Consider the following 20,564-nt stretch of genomic DNA (forward strand, 5'->3'; position numbering starts at 1 on the left):
CGCCCGCCCGCAGCCGGCCCAAAGGCCGGGAGGAAAGAGTCCGTTAGCGAGTGATCGCGCCGCTGAACAGTGAGTGTGTGCGTTCGCATCCATTTTGGGAAATAAGACCATTTGTGTGCTTCAGTACGTTGGGCTCTGTCAGCTGTGCACTTGGATTTTTCGTGTGGATTCTGAAAAGGTCCTAGGTGAGGATGGTGGATAAGCACCTCACTTACTTGGTCTCCGAACCTAACTTTAAGGACGCAGTGGGACTTCTTGCTTTATGCAGAACATACTCTTGAAATTCTGAAAAACACTTTTTTTCCTAGTAAATGAGTTACTTTTATGCTTTAGTAAACCCATAAAAATTAAAAATAAAAGCAGCCCGTTTAGGTCCTCCTTCTTTCAGGAATCCTTTTCTAGCCCTTCCCTCCCAGGCAGGACCCGAGGCCCCTCGTGTGACTTTCTGGGTTTTCCTGAGGTCTTGGTCCCCCAAGCTCCTCCTTTCCCCTGCCGGTCCTTGTTCAGTTCTTAAGTTTTCATCACCAGTCTTTTTATCTAAATGTCATTTCGAGATGGTCAGGTTCTTCGAGATGGGGTTCAAGCACCTAGCATGATACTTCGCATACAAAAGACCTGTTGCTAAATAGCTTTTACTATTAAGTACTGACTCTGATTGTGCTACAGTTTTGCCAACTGTGATCTCTTTGAAATTGTGAGGAAATTTGCTATCAAAGAGATTAAGAAACTTACAACACCATGCACTCGTAAGTAGCAAAACTAGTTTGTCTCATTCAAAATTCTCACTCATTTGTGCCATAGTGCCTTAGTGCTAAAAATAAATAGTTAAGTAAATGAAATGCTGGCTGGAAGTATTTATGGTACAACGCACACTGGACTGGTTTTGTGTTCATTGCCAGTGTGCTACTTGGAGCCTCCACCTGGATGGCAGTGTTGGTGTTAGGACTAACTGGGGGACTCCTTCCTTTGGATCCTCCTTCTAAGTTATTGTTTCTCATGGGTAAAGTTTAAATGTGCTAGTTTTGGCTTATCTGGGGGGAGTCAAACAGAAACTTAATCACACTTTGGTGTTTATCTTAAGTAGAGTATTTTGCATTTGCCTAATAACTTGTACTAGGTTGTTAGAGTCTGATTCCTTTTCATAAAGTATTGCAGTATAAAATACTTGGAGGAAAAAGCAGGTAAAGACTGCCTGTCTTAAGTAAGTATGCAGGCCTGAGGGATTTTTAGGTATGTATGTCTACCCGTGGAACCACAACCTAGGTCAGTAACACATCCAGAAGGAGAAATTTTGCTCATACAGCTCCTAACTAAAGTAGGCTGAGCACCTCTAATCAGAGAATCTAAAATCTGGGGCTGAGGATATAGCTCAGCAGCACAAGCACCTGCCTGGCAAGTGCAGGGTCCTGAGTTCAATTCCTGGTATCAACAGAAAAAAAAAAGAAAAAGGAAATCTAAAATCTGATGTGCTCCAAAGTGGAAAACTTTTTGAGCATCAAAATAACGCTACAAGTGGAAAGTTACAACTAGATCTCATATGAGGAGTTGCAGTTAAAACATAGGTGCTACAAACGTGTATGAGAGTACCTAGATAGATATAGATAGATGGATAGATGGATACATAGGAATGAATTTTGTGCTCAGTCTTGGGTCCCATCCCCAAGATACCTCATTATACATATGCAAACATTCCAAAATCCAAAACACTTTTGGCTCCAAGCATTTTAGATAAGTGAAAGTCAGTTTTCTTAATCATGACTTTCCTGTCTTATTTCTGTTTTTCTGTGTCTTTGCTTTAGTGTTTCTTACCTGAGCTGCTTTAAATGGATTAGTTAGTAGAAAAAGTAACTTAATATCTGTCACTTTTTTCTAAACAGTGACATGCTGATGCCTAATCACTAAAGAATTGAGGACAGTGATGGCGAACCTTTGAGAGCTTTCAGTGATGCACATAGCCAGCTGTGGCACGTAGATGTGCCATAGGTTCGCCACCACTGACTAGGCTGTGTGTGATAGGACACAGTGTGCTGGTGTCATTCCTGGCTTTGCATGGTGATGCTTTGATCTGATGGAGTGCTATTACAGGCTTTGTAGGCCTTTGACTAAAAATATATGTATTACGACCATGATACCTAAAAAAGGTCTGATGGAAGCACAAGAGCTGCAGGTACTTGATGTGTGTGCCTTGATGTGTTTGAAAGAAAAGGTACACCATGAAGCCATCAGATCATGGTACTTTTATGATTATATCAAAAGGTAAGAAGAGGCAGCGATTCTGACTGGCGTTCCCTTGTGTCTGCATTTATTTGAAGTTATATAATTGCAAGTCTACTTTTTGTTAATATTCATATCATGTCTAGTAACAAGGAAGACTTTCTTGAAAATGAGATATTTTTGTCAACCAAATCACTAGCAAAGTGCTCAGCTAGAACACAAGAAGTAAAGTAATCATTAAATATGAAGTTAGACTAACTTGTGGATGGGAGCAACCAAGTTCATAAGGCTTGGCTATCACACTGGGCCCTTAAAGTGCTAATTTCCTTTAGCTGTGTACTTGAACTCTGCAGTATAATTCATTTGTAAAAGACTTTCAACACCATAGGTGGTGGCACACACCTATAATTCTAGCACTCAGGAGGCTGAGGCAGGAGGATCACCTTGAGTTTGAGGCCCAGGCTGGGCTATGTAGTGAATTCAAGGCCAGCGTGGAATTTGTAGTGAGACCCAGTCTCCAAAAAAGCAAAAACAAATTTCAAAAGTTCTAAAAGGTTTGTGAATGGTAGTGCATTTGTTTTGGATTGGTTTTATGGTTGTCTTTAGGATAAAAAATGGAGGCCCTTCCTGTAGCTAAATACTGTTTAATATATTATTTATACTCACATTGATAAGCATTTATGTGTAATATTACCCTTGTAGTTAACATGGAAGCTGGGACGGTTATTTCCTGTGTTTGTATGTCACCATTACTTATAGATTTGATTGTAAATCCTGGATTAAAAGTTCAGCCTTCCATTTTGGCCTCATCCTTAAGGGAAATTGTATGGTGGATGTCTTGATCGAGTAGAACTGTCATAGTAATACCACATCCTGGGTGGTTCAACAACAGAAATTTTCTCACCGTTCTAGAGGTTCTAGGTGTCAAAATATTCCCTTTCTGCTGAGGGATCTTTCTGGCTCACCAATGGCCCCTTCTCCTGTGCCCTGTAGGGCCTGTCCTCGGTGGCGTGTGAACGGAGGACACGGTTTTTCAGCTCTTCTGCTTAGGAGGCACCCATCTGTTGGACTAGGGCCCCACCCTTATGGTCTCAATTATCTCTCTTGGTCCTGTCTACGTCCTGTCTAAATACAGTCACATTGGAGCTGGTAGATACAATTCAGTTTGTAAAAGTGGGCTTTCTAGAAACACAGCAGGACGGTGTCTTCCCTGAATGTAAGCAGCCTTAACATTTGTGATACTCCCTCATTCTGTGCCATATATGTTAGAAGAATAATGTGAGCTGTTTCTAACACCAGTAGTGTAGCTTCTGCGTGAGATTCTGAGAGCTCCCTAATGCAGAGCTGTTTTGTTGAATCTGTCTGCATTTCTGTGCGGTGTGATGTCGGTGTCATACGCTTCCAGGGTAATACCTGTCACTTTGAGAGTGATGTATTAAGCTGTAATCTAGAAAATAGCTTTTAAAAAGCTGAGAGAAGATGTTCACATTCTCAGAGGGCATGATGTGGAACATAGGTGGCATGCCATTCACTGAGGTTTTAAAATCTGTGATGGGTAGGATAATTATTGATCTTTCAGACATCCCTCCAGGATTATTAAAAAACTACTGAGTCAAACCTAGCCTTTGTAAATCTCACCAGCATGCCTTAAGGGAGCGATCAAGTGATCCATAGCAATTCTGAAATCAGGTCACCATGGGGAAGCAAAATGTTTGTTGAGTAGGCCTTGATTCTACCTTTTTGTTCATTGTTTTAAGAGGCACAGTTTCTACCCTCTGAGGATTCTTTTTTCCTTCTTAGCCACGCTCAAAGTGGTGGTAGAAAATTTGGTTCACTTGGGATCTGAACCATTCTTTTGCCCACTCCCTGCATAGAGAAGATTCACTTTGACACTTCAGCTGCAAGGCTTTTGTCTTTGGCAGCACGATACTCTCCAAAATTTGGAGTGTTTCCTCTGTTTCCAGACAATTCTATGTGCAAGTAAACATACCCCTGCACTTTTATTTTGTGTCAAGACTTGGTTGTCAGATCTGGTCCATTCATTTCCTCTCACTCTTGTAGCCCTCTTTCTGCACCTATAGAAAATTACTGGGGACTGTCTGCCCTTTGTTGGAAAGCTTTACCCTGAGTCTGATCTTTTCCCTCTGTCATTTATCCACATAAAATGACTTAATGAACAAACTGTCTTCACCCTGAAGCAGTTTAGTTTAACAACAATAACAGCAACAATAATGTTTTCCTGAGCTTCTGTCCTTCAAAGTCTTCCTTGAATGTGGAGGTTGAAGAGTCTGTTCTTCTACCTGTGAAAGCTGAAATGTCTGGAATCTCTTCATTTCCCTCCACTTATTTTGGAAAATGCGGTAAGTCCTTTGTGAGCTGAACTTGTTCTTGAAATACTCTTCTAGCTGAAGCCAGTGATGGTCCAAAGTGTTATGTTCTTACCTCTTCTCTTAGGGCTACAAGTCCATTAAGGTCTGCCTCCTGAGGTGGATGCTTTACCAATTATGTAGGCACTGTATAAGATAGAGCATCATATTTCTGAGAAACATGAATTTCCTCACTGCTTCCCACCACTAAACCAAGGTTATGTATATTAGGGTTTTGCTGAAGCAAAGTCCTACCTTGGGTACCAATTTTTACCTTGTCGGGATAAGGGCATGCTATGGTCTGCTAACACGTCATTCCCAAGCCTCAAGGTCTTCAGTGCAAAAGCTTATCTTCTGCTCATACTAAATATTCACTGTGGGTTTGCATGAGGCACTGCTCCACATACAGACTCAAGCCAGTGGATGTACTGCCATCTTGTAGTCCAGTAAGATAATTATTATCTGAGACATTTAGCTGTCTTGGTTGCTGTAGTAGGAGAAGAGAATGTCAAATGGTCTTTGTCTTATTCATGTTCTTGTCACTGAGACAAAATACCCAACACCTACCACTCAAATGCAGAGAAGGTCATTTAGGTTCATGGTTTGTAGAAGTTTTGGTCCATAGTAGGCTGGTTCCAGGGTAGAAGTGGCATGGGGAAAGGGCCTGAGAGAAGGAATGCCACTCCCTTCATGGGCGACAGGAAGCACAGGGAGAGGGAGGAGCCTGGGAGGGAGATGCCCTTCCAGGTTGAGCCCCCAGTGATGTGCCTCTTTGGACCAGACCCTACCTCCCAGCACCAATCACCTTCCACGAGCACCCTCCCCCACCTCCGAGTGAATGAGGTTTTGGGTGGATGTCCAGTTAGGAACCATCACAGTCTTGTAATTAACTGTCTATTAAAAGCTAGAGCTAGTCCCATGGCCCTACCTTGCAATAAGGGATGAAGCTTACATAGAAATATAAACAATCTTTTGCCATATATCTGAGTATTACCTCCAGAAAGCCTGGAAAACCGTGTTTGAATATGGAATCTTGGAAGAGATAATTCCAGAACATGGCAGTGTGGGGCAAGCTAGCCCCTGATCCTGGCCCATCTTCCCTCTTCTTGCATTCCATGTCCTGTCCTGTACCATGAAGGGTACACATTGGAGTTGTGTCTGCACTCTCAGCAAGCAGCCACCCCTTGACTACCCCTTGGGCCTGCTCTCAGGTAGTTTTTAGAAATGGCTCACCAGCCAAAAGTATGCTGGGTCCTTCTTGCCTTGAACAAAGAATTGGATGAGACAAACTAAAACTGGTGCCAGAAGTTTAGTTAAAAAGTGAGGGATGAATGGATGTGGGAGAAACCAGCTCTGCAGAGTGGACTTGGGCAGAACAAAAAAAGGTGAAAGCAAAAAGCAAAGTACATGCTATCTCTGCAAGATGCAGTGCAGGCTATCATGGGAAATCACGATAGCGGGCTTCTTGTGGTGTCTGAGTCCAGAGAGTTATTTGTGCTGTCCTGGGATCTTGTAATTGACAGGTCATTTCCCCAGCCAGCTTTGCCCTGCACTGTCTCCTATATCAGGCCCACCAGGGCCACACTTTGCCTTCAAAAGCAGGGTCTGGGCAAGAGTCATACAGTGGAATTCTGTAGGAATCCCATGATCTCAGCACCCAAAGGTAGTCTAGCACATCCTGTGGGCCTAGGGCTTCTCCTGTCAGCAGATGGTGTAGCTGGGCAAGGGCCAGAATAAAGCTTGGGTCTCGAGGCAGTCACTCTTGTGCAGGTTTCGCAACAGTTCTGAGCATGCCCAGTGTCTGAGCCTAGAAAACCAGAATGGGATGTGGGGGTCACAGGTCTCTGTCTCAGCTCATGCTTATTAAGCCAGCCCCTGAGGTAGAAGGAGGAGGGAAAATGCTCCAATCACCAAAGCTGAGTGTCATATTCTGACAATTGAAATTTTCATAGAGTCCCATTACATAAAAATCAATTTCTTCTTTTTTTTTTTTTGGTACCAGGAATCGAACTCAGTATCTTGCTCTTGCCAAGCAGGTGCTTATGCCGCTGAGCTATATCCCTGGCCCTTAAAAATCAGTTTCTGATACATTTGCCCATAGCAAATTTGCATCAGTTCTAGTTTTTCTGACCCCATGAGATGATGGAACCGAGACACATCTCTGAGTGCTGCCCCTATCGTGTCACCACCTAATGAGAACAACCAAGAAGCAAGGAGGCATCCCCATCCCGAAGGACAGGCAGCTGACTGAGGACTCCAGCTGTGGTCAGAAGTCAAATGTTTGCTGTCCTGTTTATTAATGTGGCTTATTAGGAAAGGAAATTAGAAAATTTATTTCCTTTCAGCCAAGATTGGATACAGGGATTAAAACCACCCATCCTCAAGTTGTTGAGACAATTAAATAATTTACACTAAGAGCTCAACACAGAAAACATTCACAGGCAAATAGAGAGCTTTTCTCAATTGAAAGTAATGGAAATCAGTGATATTCCAAGGAGGAGGTCTGTGAGTTAATGCAGAGGGGCTGATATAAGCAAGGAAGGACATAGAGTCCCTGGAAGATGAAGTCCTTGGTCTGATGTCTGGGAAGGAACACTTTGAGGCAGCCCTAGCTTCTGTGTATCTCTAAGGGAAGGTTTCTTTTTACTATCTCAACCCAGTAATCTCTCTCTTGAGCCTCTGTGTCCTGATTTTAAAAATGAGGATACTCAGAATTGCTTTGGCGACCTTGATAAAGATCCTTTGATAGAGGGTTAAGATAACAGCCAAGGGAATGGGTTGGAACACAAGTGGGCCTGAAGAGATGCAGATTGTCTAATTTTTCAGGTCTGCTCAGAAGTTTGAGTGAGAGGGTGTGGATGAAGTAGGAGCCGGGGCAATTGGAGGGTAATGCATTTCTTTTTTAAATTTGGAAATACCAGAGCATGATTGTACATTGGGGTGAGTATCTCCAGTAGAACGAGCGAGGATGATAAAGTAGAAGATATTTTGAGGTGAGAGATGGGATTGGTCTCTGGTTCTACAAGGGGTGCATCCTCCTGTGGGTGTAAGGACTTGGTGGGTTTAGAGCTGGAAGGATGAGATGCTTATCCAGTGCTGCTACTTTCTCAGTGAAGCATGAGGCAAGGATGTCAGCAGAGACAGGGACCTGGGTCTGAGGGTTGGGGGTGGGGAGGGCGACCGGAAACTAAGGCCCAGGCCAGACTTAACATGGAGTGAGGAAATGCCACAGCGGTTGGGCAGGCTCTAGAACCCAAGTGGGTCTTCACTGGCTGAATTAGTGTGGTATTTTTGATGTAAAATTGTGCAGACTATGGGGTATGTTGAAACTGCCAGAATACCTTCATCTGTACGTAAGACCATCTCAGAGGACTGAATGTTTGGGTCCAGTGCACCCTTCGATAGAGCAGCTGGGAGAGCAGAGGGCTGTACACCCCAAAGACACCTGTCAATGTTTGGGTCCCCTCAAAAGTGATATGTCGACATGCTGGGCTTCGTGCTGCCATTCTGTGGTGGACATGTGGTAAGCAATTAGATCCTGAGGGTGGAGCCCTCCCAAGTGGTGTTAGTGCCCTTATTAGAAGAGGCCAGGAGCTCTCTTGCTCTGTGTGAGGACACATGGAAGCCTACAATCTGCCACCCAGGAGAGGGTCCTCATCAGAATGTGACCCTGGCAGTACAGTGTCTCAGACTCCCACCCTGCGGAGCTGTCAGCCTGTCTGTGGTCCTTTGTTATTGCAGCCTGAAATGACTAAGACTGACATGGTTAGTTTTTTATGTCCTAGAATTTGAAAATGTGTTGAGGAGAATGAATAAAGGCCCTTATCTTCCTGGCAGATAACAGAATTCAAAGGAAAGTGCCCACGGGAGCCTCTGATGTGGGGCCCTGCTTCTCAGTTAAGGTCTCAGTTACTCCCTCACATCATGGCCCAGGTTGATGGAAACCAGAACTTGTGGTTAAGTTGAGCGAACCCACTATTATTGTTATGGTGATTGTGATCCTCACTACCAAAGGCATTTGTGGGACGTATGTACAAGGCTCACTGTTCTTTGTAAACTTAGTTTTATAGATATGGCTCCTGTCCTCCAAGAGTTTAACAGTTTAGGGAAAACGGTGGACTGGGCATGATGGCACATGCATGTCATCACAACTGAACAGGAGGCAGAGGCAGGAGGATTATAAGTCTGAAAATTCAGTGACACTGTATCCCAAAATAAAAATGTACAGGAGGCTGGGGAGTTAGCTCAATGGTAGAGTACTTGACTAGCATGTATGAGGCCCTGGATTCAACCCCTTGCACCAGACAAAAGAAAAAGGAAAAAAAAAAAAAAAAAAACAGTGACAAAAACATTGTGAGGATATACAAACAAAACAAACATGAAAATTCAGTTAATTTTGTAGAAAGTTTTAAAATGAAGAGCCACACAGGTACTGTGCTTATACTGTGATGTCATCGGGTGACTGTTAGCAATAGAGCAAGAAGGACCTAGAGTGTAAGCATTGTCGCCATTGCTTACCAAGGCCTCTGGGGAGAATGCCCTTGGGAAAGGGAAAAGAAGTTCTGAGCTCTTATGTTCTCTGTGTGGAGAAAGACTATTCTAAACAAAGAACATGCTTTTAGAGCGACAAGAGAAACAAACCATGTGAAATTGAAGACAAGGTACTACGTATGTGTCTCCCTGTGAAAAGAATTAGACATAAATGTAACTGATGCAGGAATTCCAGTTTTTCTTCTCTTAGAACTTTGAAATCTATTTTGTCCCATTTTTTAGAGACAGAGTGTTAGAAAAGATGGTTTGCCACCTGCCTTATGCAAGAAGACAAGAGCATTCCTGAAATTATGATGCTTATAAATACATGGGGTTTAGGTATCACTGAAAGAGGAGCTGTGTCCAGGGTCCCCAAGGCCGCCATTCTGGGCCAACCTCAATGCCTTTCTTCTCAACGAGTGAGCAGGTACCATGGGGTGTTGTCTGTAAAGGCAGAACTGGATACCTTCACTTTCACCCTCCACTTTCCCGTCCTTAAGAGAGTGTGAGTTCTGAGTAGGTAGGAGAGATTATGCAGTGTAGTTACAACAAATTAAAAAATTGTGAAGACATCACATACTCTAGGGGCATTTTAAAGTTTTGATACGTTTACATGTTAATGATATAATGAGTTTATTTCATCCCTGAGAGTCAAGAATGATGCTTAGTATGTGGCTTCCCATGGAAGAGGAGCTTCAGAGCTCCATTTCCGTAGTTCCTATGTATAACTCTGTTGTATGGACACCAAGCAACGCTAATAATGTGTTATCTGCTCTGTCTACCTCCTGACCTTAGGTCAGCTGGGAGATGTCTATGAAATTAGCACTGTGAAGAAAGCCTAGCCAGAGTGCTGGGGCAGCACATCGACGGCTCACCGAACAGGCACCTTTTGAGCATTGTTGAGTGATTGGTAGAAATGCCACAGCTAATCATAAATGCGTTACATGGCTTCATGGAAAAAATATTAACTAATCCTCAGTAATAATGCTCTATCATTAAGCTAATAGACCCACAGAATGTTCCTCACGATAGATGTCTGTTGTTATTATCTGGACATTCTCTCTGGACCTTTAGATGACTGTTGAGTAAGGGACCTAATTTTGTGCGGCTTTTATCTGCTACTGAAAATTCCAGTTTTCCAATTGTAATCTTTGCCCAGTTGAATACATTTTTTCAGGAGTAATCACAGCTCTGTGTAAACTGCCACCTGATAGTCTGCAGCGTATATTGAATCCTCGCAATTCAGGGCTGATGAGCTGTCTATTGCTGTAGCACAGTGCTGCTGGCGTGCTCCATTCTTTCTGCTTTTGACAGTCTTCCATCATTTCATGTTTGAATATTTTCCATTTTGCTAATCATTGTTTTGGGTGTTTCCCTTATTTAATTTCTGTATATTAAAGTGAAGTTGATTTGTGGTAATAACAAAAATAGCTTGATTTCATTTTTATTGGTTTTCTTGAGGTGTAGATTCTTCTAGATGCTAAAAATCTGTTCCCAGGTGCTGCAATCTGCCCTTTGCTGCTTGTGTGACTAAGTAACTTAGTAAACATCTCAGTGACTTTTTTCCCCCTGGATCAAGCAAAGATGATAGTGCGATACGTATCAGAGGGTTATGAGGGTTAAATGTATATAAAATATGTTAGTTGTCCCACAGTAAGTGCTGACAGATTTCTTGCTGCAGAAATATCGAAAATATAGTGTGAGTTCAGACAGCACATCGAGATGTCTCTCCTTTCACCTTCTGATTTTTGAAGAGAATGGTCAAAGCTATGATAACAATGAGAAGAAACTTCTTTTTTAGAAAAATTTGTTCCTTCACCTGAGGCAGAGTCTTTAGTGCAGCGAAGCAGAATTCTTTATTCATAGTGGTATACAGCTCAGTAGTAGTCTCTTATGGGCTATGAGTAAAATGTGTATAAATGCATGTTACTATTTTAATGTTAAAGATGGAGGCCATGGGATCAGTGACCCAAAGGGATAGTGGTGAGGGGCTGGGCACGTGGTTGGAGCAGCATGAGGGACCCTCATGGCTATGCAGCTGTTCAGTAATTTGGCTGTGGTGTTGTAGATGTGAGCCTCTACATGAGGTAAAAATTGTATAGAGCAAAATACACGTAGACAAGCTGAGAGATCTCAAAAGATGTGTGAGTTGTGTTAATATAATATACTGGCTATGTTGTAGTTTTACAAAATATTGCTGTTGGGGAAAGTGAATAAAAGCTCTCTTAAAACTGCATATGACTCTATACCAATCTTAAAATTACAATTAACAGATGAATGTGCAGCTTCTGTATAAAACTAATTGATCATTTTTGTTTGTTTTCAGATCATCCCTGCCTGATTCATGCACCGTGCCATTGGCCTTTGTAAGTTGACATCTCAGTTTTTTTATCCTTCCTCCCAGAACTTTGTCTTCTCTAATCACATAGTACATTTGAAGGGGCCAGGCTGGAGCAACAAGTGGAGTAAAACTTTGTTATTTGGCTCTTATATTGTTGCATTAAGATCTACTTCACTTTTCTGACACTAGTAGGTAATAGTTATTTGGAAAAAGTTTGGCCACCCCAACTTTGGCCACCCCAAACTTTCTTTTTTGTTTTTGTTTTTTTGGGGACAGGGTCTCACTATATAGTTTATGCTGACCTTGAATTCATGTAGCCCAGGCTGGCCTCAAACTCAGCAGTCCTCCTGCCTCAGCCTCTTAAACTCTGGGATTATAGGTGTGTGCCACTATGCTCAGTGATATCTGTTTGTTGAGTGACATTCTTCTGGAGTTATTCTAGGTGAGGACGAAGGGCCACCTACGGAGCTCAGGTTTTATCTGCTCCCATTCTGTTAGCTATCACAGTCTTCACCCAAATGATCTTCGTAGCGTCTTTGATTTTGATGCTGTCTTAGTCACTTTTCTCATTGCTGAGACAAAATATCCAACACCCAAAGTTAAAGGATAAAAGGTTTACTGTAGCCCACAGTTTGTAGAGGTTTCAGTTCATAGTTGGCTGGCTCCAAGGCAGGGTGGCATGGCAGAGAGGCATCGTGAGGAAAAACAGTTCATGGTGAGCAGAAGGCGGGAAGACAGTAAAGCAACAAACTAGCAAGGAAGTAAGCAGCAACTCACAAACAGTAACATTCTTTCTGTCCTTTATACCTTTCCCAGGCTACCCACCCTTACGGAGTAGCACTCACACATTCTTTCTGTCCTTTATACCTTTCCCAGGCTACCCACCCTTACGGAGTAGCACTCACACAAGGGTGGGGAACCCTTAATCCTAGCTTTGCACTACAAATCAATCCTCCCATCACATTCTTGATCTCAGTAGCATGCACCCTGAATCTAGCCACCTCTGAAAAGTCCTACCTATGAAAGCATGAGACTTTGAGGGGACATCTAAATACAAGCCATGACAGGTACAGAGGGATTGACATATGCAAAACCAATTTAAAGACATCTTTAAGAACTTTCACTGTTTGAAGATGGCTGTTTTTCATCATTTTAGCAATACAAGGGACTACTTTTACAAAGTAATTTAATGAACCTTTGCATTCTCTGACAGTTCTTCAATATATACCCTGAATCTTGTTCTAGCAGGTTCTGTTTCACCTATTTTGGGACTTCTTGTCTACCCAACACCCGAAGTTAAAGGGGGAAAGGTTTATTTAGCTCACAGTTTGTGGAGGTTTCCATCCATAATCAGCTGGCTTTAAGGTAGAGTGGTGTGACTGAGGAGCAACCATTCATGGTGGCAGAAGACAGCAAAAGCACAAAGAGCAAAAGGGGGAAACAAGCCTCCTGTCTTTTTTATCTTGTACAGACTGCTGGTTTAGGGCAGTGCCAATCCAATCAGTGAACTAATACAGCAATCACTCACTCATAATCCCAGCATTGCACTATGAATCCATCACAAAACTCTAGATTCAGCTACCTCTGAAAAAGCCCCATCTAGAAGTACATGAGGCTTTGAGGGGACATGTAGACACAAACTATAACATCCCACCCTGGCCCCCAAAGACTCATGCACATCCCTTTATGCAAAAGGCATTTAGACCATCTCCCAGAATTGCCAAAGTCCTAACAGATTCAGCATTGCTGAAAAGTCCAAGCTCCAAGTCTGCTGTGAGATTTAAGGCAAACTCTTAGCTGTGAGCCCCTGTACAAATGAAAAGGAAGTTAAACACTTCCCACATTCAGTGGCACAAAATAAACATTTCAATTCTAAAAGGTACAGGCAGGGATACAAAGGAATGGGACCAAAGCAAGTCCATAATCCAGCAGGGTAAACATTAAGTCCTATATTTCTATGTGCAGCATCTGAGGAAATCTGTGGCAGGTTGTAAACTTCAAAAGGCTTGGGTGGCTCTGTCCCTTTGGCACTGCTGGTGGTTGTAGCTCCCATGGCTTTTTTCTTGGCCCTGCTTTGCCTACTCCTTGCAGTTTTCCTCAGACGACCCATGTACCTGGCTTCTCTAAACTTCTGGGGTCTCAACTGCTCTTTTGGCTTCATATACTGCCCTCTCAGGGGCACACTGCCTGGCCTCCCAGGCCTTCTGAAATCTGGGTGGAAGCCTTCTTAACCCCACAACTCTTGCATTGTGTATGTACCTAAAACCACATCACATAGATGATGCCAAGGTCTGCTGCCAGCTGGAGCAGTACCAGGCTTTTCTCTCCCTTGGCTCTAGAGGTCAAGTACCTGGACCACTGAGCACTCTGAATCTAGTTCCAAGGAACAAATTCTCTAGGCTGCTGCCACTCTGCAACATGATGCTCTAGGGCTTTCTTCTTAAAGCAGAGTCTTTCACTTCTGCGATTTTGAGACTGCAAAGGATGGAGTCCTGCTCCTTCTTATGATGCCCTCAGGCCATCTTTTTTGTTTTTCCTTTTCAGCAATCAAAATCTCCTTTGCTCTATCTTTGTAGTCCACTACTTTACTGGAGCTTCCTTTCTGGTCAAATTCACAGTGTTCTAAATCATTCTGCTGGGTCCTTTGCTCTTGATTTTCAACATAGATCTGGCAAAAAGCCCCCAACAGTAGCCATGCCACCACTTCAACATTAGACTGCCTTGAAATTTCTTGTGCTGGATTCATTAGTCTGCCACCCTTAATCTCAGCCTCAGGCAAAGTCTCTGGACATGAGAAAAATGCAGACAAACTTTCTGCCAAGTCATAACACACACTGTCTGGAGTCCAACGGCCAATGCAGTCCTTCCCAGCAGAAACCTTCTAAGCCTGATCTTTATCAGCAGGATTTGTATCAGCCTTCTGGTCTTTTGAGCTCTGACCAGAATTTCCCATATAGAATAGCCTAAGATGTTCCAGCTCTACTTTTTCAACCAGCATCTCCAAACCTTTTCGGTCTCTTCCCACAAGCCATCCCAAAGGCTTCAGAACCACATGATCAGGTATAGTCACAGCAACGACCCCATTTCACTGGTATCAAATTCTGTCTTAGTTACTTTTCTCATTGCTACGACCTGACACCCAAAGTTAAAGGGGGAAAGGTTTACTTAGCTCACAGTTTGTAGAGGTTTCAGTCCATAATCAGCTGGCTCTAAGGCAGGGTGGCGTATGGCAGAGGGGCAATCATTCACGGCAGTGGAAGACAAGAAAAGCAACAAGAACAAAAGGGGGAAGCAAGCCTCTTTCTGCCCCTTTTATCTTATCCAGACTACTGGGATTAGGGTGGTATTAATCTAATCAGTGGACTAATCAACAATCCTCACCCTAATCCCAGCACCCTTAATCCCAGCACTGCATTATAAGTCAATCACAAACCCTAGGTTCAGCTACCTGAAAAAGTCCCATCTAAAAGTGCATGAGGCTTTGGGGGGACATCTAGATACAAACCATAACAATGCCAAAGAGACATACCTCTAATACAGTCTTTCCCAAAGTCCATGCCTTTGAATATATTCATTCCTTGGGATGTTGATTGATATTATATGGTAAATGATACTGTGGTCATTAATCTGGGAGGAAAACCAAGTTAAAATTAAACTCATTTATTTCCAACAACTGATTTTTCTAAAAGTGGCTTTGGTTTGTGGTGTTGCTCAAACATATTTAACCATGTTATCAGATATATCATAGGACTGGTGCTCCAGGAAACATTTGGGAAGAAATATCGTTTTAAAATTTAGGCAACTGGTGTTGTTGACAGGATCAGTTGTACTTCTGTCACAATGATAACAAGGAAAAATGACATTTTAGAAGAACAGAGGAAGTTGTAGTATAAAAGGACCATTGATCAGCTGACAGAGCCATGCCTAAATAATCATAAATACAGTTTTAAAACAACATAGAAACTTAAAATCTAAAAAGTAAAATACATGGCCTACTCTTCCTTGTTGTAGTCGTCTATTTATTCTCATATTATTGTTCCTTACTTAATCCTTGATTATTCAGTTCCTGGGTCAACATTATTCTCTTCAAGACCAATGTGTTCCAGGTTTGGTGATTCTCAGGTTATGTAGAATCCTTCCAGTACCCAGGCTTCTCGGTTTCTTGACTTCCTCTCCTTCAGTGAGCTTGACCTCCAAACTACTTCCACCATTTCCTCCCATGGGTGCATTCTGGACCTAAGTCACTAATAATAGCTGCTTTCCCTCCGTGATCTTGAGCCCTAGAATTCCATTCTGCACCAGTTCCCCAATGCGAGCACATTTTTAACTCCATCCAGGCATCCTCCATTTACAGTATACCACACTTCCCTTCTATCTCACATCCTTCCTAACTCAACATAAATAGCTGACCCTGATGTTAAAGTCACCCCTATGCTCTCCTTGCTCACCCTTCCCTCTTGGTTTGTTGTAATTTGCTTTAAGGATCCTGGAGCCTCCATCTGCCTGGTCCATGCCTGCAGCTATCAAGTGGAACCAAGCTGGAGAAAAGTACCCAGCCATGCTCACTGGCCTGACTTGACTGATGACTTCAAGCGGGCTCTTAATATTTTCTGGTAGTTTGGACAATTAATTTCTAGAGAAGTATTTAACATTTCTAGGGAACTATTTAACTCTTTTAACATAAATTTCCAAATCCTCTTCTGGATTTCTCCCTCTCAGCTGATGACCCTGTTTCCCTTTTCACTAAGATCATAGAAATGACTGAAAGAAAATCTCCATAAGCTCCTATCACCACATCCACACAGCCAACTGCATCTGTCCCTACACTGTGCCTCTCCTCTTCCTTTTTGGATGAATGATCTAAATCCAATTTAAATCTTATACTTGTATGTCTTGGTTACTTTTCTCTTATTGCTGAGACAAAATACTTGATGCCCAGAATTCAGGAAGGGAAGGCGTATTTAGCTCACAGTTTGTGGAGGTCTCAGTCCATACTCGGTTGGCTCCAAGGCAGAGTGGCACATGGCAGAGGGTAACAGTTCATGGCAGTGGAAAACAGCAAAAGCAACAATAGCAAAAAGGAGGAGCTCCAGAGAGCAAGCCTTTTCCCCTCTCTTATATTGTATGCAGGTTGCCCAGCCCAGGGTGGGTGTAGCACTCACACCCATAATTCCAGCACTGGACCATGAATCAATCACAAACCCTAGCAGCCTGCTCCATGACTTCATGAAGCTTTGGGGGACATCCAGACACCAACCGTAACACTGTACTTGCACTCTGAGTTTCCATCCTCTTTTGTCTATTCAGGGATATTACTACAATAGTTGTCTTTTCTCTTTCCATTTTGCTTAGAAAATTAATGCCCATTCCTCTCTAGCTGCCACTCCATTTACTTTCTCTCCTGTCATTTGCACAATTTCTCATTCTTTCATCCCATTTTGTCTCCCACAACCCGCAGTTTTATGTTTTGTTTTGATTTGGTTTATTAGTACTGTGGCTTGGAACCAGGACCTTCACAAGGAGGTACATCCCAGTTCTTTTTAATTTTTTTCATTTTGACTCAAGGTCTTGCCAAGTTGCCTAGGCTGGGCTGAAACTTTTAGTCCTCCTGCCTCAGCCTCCCAGAATGCTGAGATTATAGGCCTGTACCACCATGCATGGCTCTTTCTGCCATTTTAACCAGGCTTTGGTTCCCACTGTTTCATCAAAACTCTCAAAGCGTCACCGGTGACCTCTGTAATGCACGTCTGTCAGCTAGTTCTGCCTTCTTACTTTGAGCAAGCCATAACCCTGACCCAACTGATCATGTCACTGCACTTTCCAACTGCCTTCCTGTGGCCATGACCACTCTGCTCTGCCTCTCTTGCAGATACCTCCACATCTGCATGACCACCCTGCTCTCTGACTTCCAAGTGTTGGGTGTCTCGGGTACAGAGTTTGCTCACCCCCAGCCCATGTCATTCACTTTTCTGGATTTAAATACACATATGTGCTGGGCACTGCGCATCTACCAGTGTGAACTTCTCCTTTGGATTCCAGATTCAAATATCCAGCTGTTGACTCTGATCCTCAAACCTACCGAGCCTTCAGCAGGGCTTCTAATTTCTCTTCCCCTCCCAGTCATACTTTCTCCTTCCCTTGTCCTCTTCCTCTTAGTAAATGGCAGCTGATCTTCCAGTTGCTCAGGCGCGAGGCCCTGTCACCATTCTCGTCTCCTCCTTATGCCCCTCTCTACACCCCCAGCTGTTGGCAGAGGCCATCAGGTCCACCTCGCACATATCCACAGCTCTGCTGCAACTCTGGTGCCCGCCTTCATCATCTGTTCATTGTGATATTGTCTACCTGGTCACCATCTTTTAGACTGTGTCTCCTCTAACTCATTTTCCAAACAGCAGCCAGATCAATTATTTAAAGCTGTGAGTCTGCTCATGTTGCTCTCCTGCTCCAGTGTCTCTAGAGCCTCCCTATCCCACTGAGGAGGTTTGTCAGCACCTGTGTGATATGGGCCCTGTTGCCTCTGGCCTAATCTTTTACCGCTCCCCTTCACTTGCTCCCTTAGACAAGTACATTTTCTTATCCCTATATCAAGTTTTGCAGTCACTATTCCCACAAATAACCACATGACTGATTTCTTTATCTGCTTCAGTTCTTCCCTGAATGTTTACTTTTTCCCTGAATTATCATTTTTTTCTCTCCCAAGCTTCCCTAGCCAGCATATTTTAAATTGGTACCATTTTCCCAACCTTACTTTCCTAGCACTTCCTATCCTTTCATTTTTTACCATCTTATATATTTTATTTGTGTCCTTTTCACTCAAATTTAAGCTCTACAATTGTAGGAATTCTTGTATATTTTGTTCACAATGATGAATCCCAGGCCAGATTCATGATGAATCCTAGCGCATTGCCAGACAAATAGCTCCTCAATAAATGCTGTTTGTATGAAAAGCAAATGTTAAATAAAACTTACTGCAATTTGGCTTCCATTTCCCAATATGTATCCCACAGAGATGGGAAGGCTAGAAGTGGGGTAGGATTCAGTGGTTACTGACTTTGCCTAATACGCCTTTCTTTTGATGGAAAGTGACTCAAGCTAGGGCAGCTTCTTTTCTTACGTATAAAGCATTCGTGCAAATATAAGATATCAGACCTTCTGTTGAGTGGGCTTCTACTTCCAATAAGAGAACTGGATTTATTCTCCTTGTCCTGCAGAAAAAATGTGTTCCAATAAGAGAACTGGATTTATTCTCCTTTTCCTGCAGAAAAAATGTGTTCAGACACTGGACATGTGGCAAAAGATAGTGAACACTGAGAAAAGGAAAACATGATTTGTCCCAGATTGCAGTGCAAGAAGGAGGCCTTGTACAGCCTCATGGTAATTCTGAGTTGAGGTGGTAGAGTTAGCAATTCAGTGAGGCTGAGGCAGCAAAAATTTGAAGACCAGAGTTACAGAGAAGCAAGCACTGCACAAGCAGTAGGTTCCAGTGATATTTTGAGGATTTCTTTGGAGTCTTCAGCTGAGCGCTGATTAATGCATACATATAAGATAACTACCCAAGGCTGAGGAAAGATCCACTAGAAAGAAAAAAGTAACTCACACATAGGGCTGAGAAGAATATGTCTCCTCACTATGAGAGTGGAAAAACTGTAATGTAAGGGGCACTAGGTAGAGTACTCAGAAGAACAGTGCCTCCATACTGAAGAAAACTTAGCCCCAGAATAAGGACTGATCTGATCCTGCCTCAAAGTAAGCCATTAAGGAAGAATCAGAAAACTTTGTCTTTTTTGCATATGTGAAAGCTGAGCGGAAAATATTTCAGGCTTTGTGGGCCATGTGCTCCTGTTATAACTATTCAATTCTGCCACTATAGTGTGAAATCAGCCATAAACGGTATGTAAATGAATGGGGGTGGCTATTTTCTAATACAACTTTATTTATAGAGCTAGACAGTGGACCAGATTTGGTCAATTTGTAGACTTTTGATTTAAAGAATAAACTTGTTTCTAGTAGCATCTGAGAATCAAGTTCAAGTATACTTAAAGAAAGATGAAATATTCAAAGTATACAATGTCTACCATTTGATCAAAATTTACTAGATATGTAAAGAAGCAAATTCATTAGGAGGGCAAAAGTCAATCAATAGACAAATGGCAGGTTTAATAAGTGAAGATACTAACATAAACTTAAACAGATTTATTGCATTATTTAATGAAAATTCAATAAACAAATTTAGTAAGGGTACTAAAATAGTTGTTATAACTATGTTCCATATCTTCATGATGCTAGAGGAAGTATAAACTTTTTAGAGAAGGATAGAAAAATGCCTAACTAGAACTTTTATGCTTCTGGAGATGATAGAAACATATGAGATAAAACATTCTTGGGTAGTAGTAATCACAGGCTAGACATCACAGATCAAAGATTTTATGAACTTGAAAACATAGCAATAGAAATTACTCAAAATAAAATTTGGGGAAAAACTGAAAAAATGAATACAGTATCAGTGAACTATGAGACAGCCTCAAATGATTAAGCATATGTATGTTTGGCATCTCCAGTGGAAGGGGAGGGGACAGAAAGAGTATTTAAGGAAATGACTTGCCAAATCTGGTGAAAATAATAAGCCCACAAATCTAAGAATCTCAGTGAATGTCAAACACAAAGGAAAACTACACCAAAGTACACTGTAATCCCGTAGTTTAAAACCCACATTAGAAAAAAGGGTTTTAGAGGCAAAAGACAGTACACAGGAGGAAGAAAGATAAGAATGACAGAAGACTTCTCCTCAAAGGCAATGCAATCTGGAAGACACTGGAGTAACATCTTTAAAGTGCTACAACTAAAACTATCAACTTAGAAATTTACAGCTGTGAAAATACTTTCAAAAAACAAGGTGAAATGAAGATCTTTAAGCATAGAAAATGTGAAAGAATGGATAGACTCATTGTGCAGCAAAATTAAAGGAACTCCTGAAGGAAAAGAAAAAATAATACCAAATGGAAGTAAAAATCACCAGAGATGGTAACTGGGGTAAACATACAAAATTTATTAAAATATTTTCAAATTTCATTTTTAAAAATAGAAATAACAATATAATATGAGATACATAACAT

At 42.1% G+C, this 20,564-nt stretch overlaps 1 protein-coding gene across 1 annotated transcript in view; it reads left to right on the plus strand.

Moving 5' to 3' along the window:
* Positions 1–49: 49 nt before the first annotated feature.
* Plagl1 (pleiomorphic adenoma gene-like 1) overlaps positions 50–20,564 on the plus strand; it is a gene marked incomplete in the record, with an annotated part of 59,076 nt that continues 38,561 nt past the window's right edge. The window contains 2 exon segments of the mRNA XM_013516703.1: positions 50–69; positions 11,437–11,476.

This window comes from Chinchilla lanigera, unplaced genomic scaffold (assembly GCF_000276665.1).
Source record: "Chinchilla lanigera isolate Chin_1 unplaced genomic scaffold, ChiLan1.0 scaffold00035, whole genome shotgun sequence".
Lineage (NCBI taxonomy): Eukaryota > Metazoa > Chordata > Mammalia > Rodentia > Chinchillidae > Chinchilla > Chinchilla lanigera.